Source organism: Lates calcarifer, linkage group LG2 (assembly GCF_001640805.2).
Source record: "Lates calcarifer isolate ASB-BC8 linkage group LG2, TLL_Latcal_v3, whole genome shotgun sequence".
NCBI classification, from domain to species: Eukaryota; Metazoa; Chordata; class Actinopteri; family Centropomidae; genus Lates; species Lates calcarifer.
The window spans coordinates 28,725,885-28,731,884 of NC_066834.1; positions in this window are offsets into that span (position 1 = coordinate 28,725,885).

Genomic DNA, 6,000 nt, shown 5'->3' on the forward strand with positions numbered 1-6,000 from the left:
CACATGTAATAGTGTCCTTTAGTAAGACATTAATCTCATATGGCTCCTAATGTGGGTATTTTTGGTAAAAATAAATAAATAAATATGTGTAATGAAACTGTATTAAGCCATAACATATTCATCAGAATCCATTCATATCATAGTATTTATCTATGAGAACCTGAGATGTGATATTCAACAAGCTGCTAACTGTTTTTGTACAGAAACAATTTAAATCTGTAAATCTGTCAAAAATAAATAAAGTGCTGACCTGTAACCTTACGAGCAGTACTTGTACAGACTACTTTTGTACTGAACTGAATGTAACAGACTGAACATTGGTGCAGTAGAATTAGTGCTGAACATGGTGGCCATGTGAACGATCATGAGCTCAAACAAACTACAGTGCATAGTCAGTAACTTCAAATATGTGAACTGAATTGAATGAAATGATTGAAATCTGCAGAGTGATTAGTGATTTTTTTTTTTTAGAACCAGCTGGCAGACAGATAAAGTAACTGGGTGGTGAAGATTGTGGAATATTCAGTCTGATATTTCCCTCAGGAGATGGTGGAAAGTGAAACAGAGCTACAAAAAGACTGAATATTGGACTTAATCTTTTTCAGGGAGACAGAGACACAACTTAAAATGAATGCTGGACTGTTTGCTACATGTTCACCACATTAACTTTATATGGTGACAAAATGTGCTTATCATTAATTGCACTGTCTTGGAAAAAAATGGTTTAACCAATCAAAATTCCTCCTCCTGACTATCAGGACTAGTTAGTCTAAACAAAAGGCTAATGCTAAGTAATAAGCTTTTAAATTTTGTCAGTCAAATCGGCCCAAAAATGATAATAAACACATCTTTTTAGTGTGGTACTTGTACCTTTATGGTTGTCTTGTTGTCATATTTACACTAACTTTTTGTTCTTAATAAGCCAAGAAGACACAGATTCACTCGCCTGACAGCTCAGTCATCCTCACACGCAGCGAACAACACTCTCAACAGGTGGGTTAGACCTTAAATAGCCTCCTGATGACAGGATCATATGTGTGACTCAGGTAATAGGCATCAGATCAGTGTGTGTGTGTGTGTGTGTGTCTTCGTGGCTTGTTAAGAGGAAAAAGTTTGTATCAGTGTTGGCTGTGTTAGGTCAGAGAAGCAGTAATGAGGGGCTGCTCTTTTTTAAAAAAAATAATTGTCACTTAGTGCTGCGAGCGTTCTGCTTTTTGTCAGGCCTGACAACCTCCACGACAATGCTGAATAGTCATTCACTGCTTCCTGGTTATTATCATTTAACCACTCATCCCCACTGACCATGAGCTCTGTGTCACTCTCATATTAAGTCATTGTGGCAGATTATCCTCACCCAACCCATCAGGCCTCTTCATCCTCTGCACCGCTCCTTCTCCACTCAGCAAATGATACACTTCCTCAACTCTGTCAGGCTGCATCACTCTTTGAAGTTAATGAGTCAAAACTATCAGTCGTTTCGCTTTTAATTAGAAAACGGACGGAATGATTTTCAATTTAGACATTTTTAATTGAAGCTGTCATTTTCAATTAAGATATGACATCCTTGAGAAGCCCTCTCCTCTTCAAGTCTTTATTTATTCATTTATCTGCAGCCTTCTCAAGATGTTCCACTCGTTTGCCTCCTGATCTCTTTTCTCCTCCTCTCTCACTCATAGGGACCCTTCTCATCAGTGGATGATGACAAAGGCCAATCTGTCGTCAAGCCCTACTGCCTCCTCTTCAGATTCGATTATTTTACCTCCCCAATCATACAGATATTTTTTTCATGTCCCTTTCGTTGGTTCCTTCCTCAGACCCTTTTACACGACCTGCTCTGGCATTTTGCTATCTTCTTTTCCCTCGCACTGCATCTTATTCTTCTCCCAGCATCCCTCTCTGTCTCCTCTTAGATAAACAGTTCCATTAAAAGGTATAAAGAAATGCCTATTTAACTCTCATAGCACGGTTGATTTTATTGTCATTACAATAAAACGTATTAGAAAATGTGTTTGGTGTACACAGAGGACACCATTCAACACATCAAGCTAACTATGCAAATCAGTTCAAATTAGATTATTTTGTCAAATTTGATTGAAGTGAATGAATTCTCTGCAGTTTAAAGTTCAGAAGCTGCATTCCCAAGATTTTAGAGAAGCTTGTTTCCCAAGCTTTGGAGGAAGAGGCTTCTCTAAAATCAATATATTTTAAAACAAAGTTGTCTAAATCCTTTCCCAGAAGCTATTTTCTCGAAAAGAAAGATTCTATGTGAGAGTTTTCTCTTACAGAAAAGACTTGAAGATAGGGGCGACTGGGAATAACCAGTTGATAATAATAACACATGATGCTCACCAGAAAGAGACTGCTGAAGGTGAGCATGGCAGGGCGTTAGCGCTGTTGATCATTCGTGACAAATGCATGCATACAAAATAAAAAGCATATCTAAGATGGCTGGATTTCAAGGCACACTGTCAGGCTTGTTTTATTAGGCTTGAAATGTGTCATGTCTCTCTGAATTCTGGTAGTAAATGTCCTGTTCATTTTATATTCCTTTTCTTTTCTCATTTAACTCAGAAATGTCTCTGTGAACCATGAATGTTTCATCTTGTCCAGCCAACTATAAGACATGACCTTATAATAACAGATAAGGAGCCACAAAATATTACACAAAATGGGAAAAGTGCCAACATGCAAGACTCTGTACTTAAAGTCTTTAACAGGGAATGAACTACACACTATAAGTATGTGTGTCTGGTCCTGTTCCTTACAAATCAGAGACTGCAGGGGTATTGTTGCAGACCTCCAAGATGCACAAAGCAGGATGATCAGACTGTACAGACAAGTTGACTGTATTCAGCATTTTTTTTCTTTTGTGTCTGTTATTTTGTTGCCAATTGCAAGAACAACCTTGTTCAAACCTAAAAGCACGTCATGTCTGACAGGGACACAGTGGTGGGGCAGGTTGCTAACCAATGAAGACTGCACTATTTGTGCTTTTCTTGTTGTCAGTGGAAACAGCAATGTACCTGAATGGAGCTTGTTAGAGTATTGTTGTTTAGCGACATACTTCACTGAGGATCTAAAACGACGACTGTGTGCGAACACGCTGAAACTGATATTGTAAAATGAATTTTGGTTTCATGTACAATCTACAGTCTATTAATGGAGTGAGTCATACAACTGCTGCATGAGCACAGAACAATTTTGTTCCATCAAAGTTGGGTTATATAAAATGCAGTAATTATCTCTCATTATGTCTGCACCCTGGGCTTCTTCTACTGTTCCACATTTCTATGCCTGTGTCATATATTTCCTTTTCTCCTATTCTTTGTCCTTCACAATCTCTCCTCCCTGTCTTCCCATAGTCTCCTCTATTGTTTTACTCTGCTTCTCCTCTCCCCTCCTCTCCTGTCCTCTCTCCTCTCCCCTCATCTTCTCCTCCTGCTCCAAACCCGGAGGAGTGGGTGGCTGCAGCTCTTTACGGTCCATTTCCTGGTGAGGAGGCTCTTGAGTGCAGCCCGAGCCATTCTTTGCCTGCACAATGCTGTGTTCTCATTAACTCTTATCAAAGTTCATCTTGCATCCAAATGCTGTGGGCCGCTCAATACTGACTGCACTGAAAAGAGAAAATGAAAAAGACAAAGCGAGCAGCAGAGACGGAGAGAGAGAGAGAGAGAGAGAGAGAGAGGGAGGGAGAGGCTGAGACACAGAGAGAGAGAAAGAGAGAGAGAGAGAAAGCATCATGTAGATAAAGGACGGAGAAATAATGGTTTAATGGTGATTGAGGACGGGCAGAATAATCACTGCAGTCCTCTGACTAGATGGAATATTGGTTTGATGTAAAATGAAACTGCGTTCATATCTGAAACTCTGATAAGTATGTTTTATGTTTTTTTTCTATAAACCAATACTTGTCTTCGTCCATTTGAATTTGTCAGAGCTGGAAAAGAAGTTACAGAAGAATAAATGACTCGGACAAATAATTGAATAGAATTCATTCAATCGTAATTCAATCTTGCCCACACAATAGATGCTCTTTGAATGCCCTCATGTTATTTGCTTTCGGCCGGGCATCAAAAGAGAAATGCCACTGCCAATACTCACAAACCACTACAAGGAGCTATGGCAGAGATGAAAACACTGCCCGAGTCCCAGCAAACACAGGACACGAGCAGGTGGAGACATAAAGTGAGTACTTAGCATGATCCTTACTTGATTTGTACAGATGATTACAAATCACCCTGTAATTCTGTCTTTAAGTATCATCTACCTCTCCTCATGAACATACACGGTTCCTCCTCCTCCTCCTCCCGTGTCATCAGATCCCATGGTGCAGCTGGATTTCCTCTTTGAGATGTAAAGTGCGATAATTGGAGACTGATTGCTGCCTTCAATGACTATCACAAGATGCTTAAATGCATAAGAGCCCTATTTACAATAAGAAAAAAACCCTGTCTGATGAAGGTTTTCATCTGAACCCGTCTTGAAATATCATCTGATGAATAGATATTTTGTACTGTGCTGTGCTAGCCAATGTCCGGCCAAGAGCCAACATTACTTGTTTCTAGTTCTATTTTCATAAAGTCCTTGTTAATAATTGGGTTGTTTCAGTTATTTTCCCTTCTCACATGAACATACTGAAGATGTCAGGAGGACTGAGAGACTTGCTTTAACTGTAACTGAACAGCAGTTTAATATACAACAAATGGTTCACGTTACAGACTCACAGGTCATCCTGTCTTATAACTACAAGTGGATACAGTATTTCGTCCTGAAGGGCAGTTTAATGGATAAGGTTGGTGTTGTTTTATATTTTTCTTTTTGTCTCTGAAATCCTTTCAAAGCAGTAGTGCTCCCACTGAAGGTATTTATCGTTACAAATGGGTTACAATTTCTTATTTTTATTTTATTTTTTTACAAATATTAGTCAAACATACTATAAGTAAAATAGTGCATTATACGGAGATTATTTTCAACAGTGGATCAATATATATTTAAATCCCTAATGAGTACTCATGGCTGCAGGATGGTGTATCTAGGACTGATTTAAAATAAAGCACCATGATAAAATAAGCTCCACTATTTACAATCAGAGGAAAAAGAAGAATTACAGTGTTGATCTTGAGGCTGGCTGACAGAGGCTACAAAGGTCAGGATGTAAACCAACTGCACAAAGAGGATTAAATAAATATATGTGAAAAAAATATAATATATGATGGATGGCAGCTTTGCACCCATGTATATAAAATACAAAACAGCAAGTCAAAGAAACTGGAGTCACTGGAAAAGTGACAACATTGCCCCAGAAAAAGCTATACGTCACTAAACTGAGATGTCTGCATTTTTCAGTGTGCTATAGTTTACACTCTAGCTTATACTGGCAGTAATTGTATAAATAATACGAGGTTTACATGATAAGACAAGACTGACAAGACATCCCATGGGCATTTACAGCCCCAATAAGGCTGGAAGAACTACAGACATACAAATTAGGGAAAATGTGTGTGTGCGTTTCTTTCAAATGTATGTTAACAGTGACCACAGAACATTTTCAGATTGTAAAGACTGTGTAGCTTCAAGATGGAGAAAATGTTTATGAAGCAGCAGTGGAAAAAAAGAAAGAAAATGCTTAGGAGGGAAGGTGGCTGCAGAATAAATGAGGCATTCAGGAGGAGTTTTTCTTCTTTTTTTCTTTGTCTGAGGAGAATCTCTGAGTAATTGTCAGTGCTGCAGCGGGTGTTTATTAGTAGCATTGCTTAAAAACAAACTTATCTGGCCCAGTATAGGCTTCTTCTCAGCTCAAGGCTCTCAGAGCCCCGCAGCACACATCCACTTTACTCACAGCTCAGTAGCGTGAACACTCTGGAAACCCTTCACCCTCCATCGTGACTCTGCCTCAGCTGCCAGATAAACACCCAGAGGAGACTGTCTGATACTATAAACACCACCAAAGAGTTTAACCATGATGGATGCAGTTGGAAAGTGTCTCCTCTTTGCTCAGGA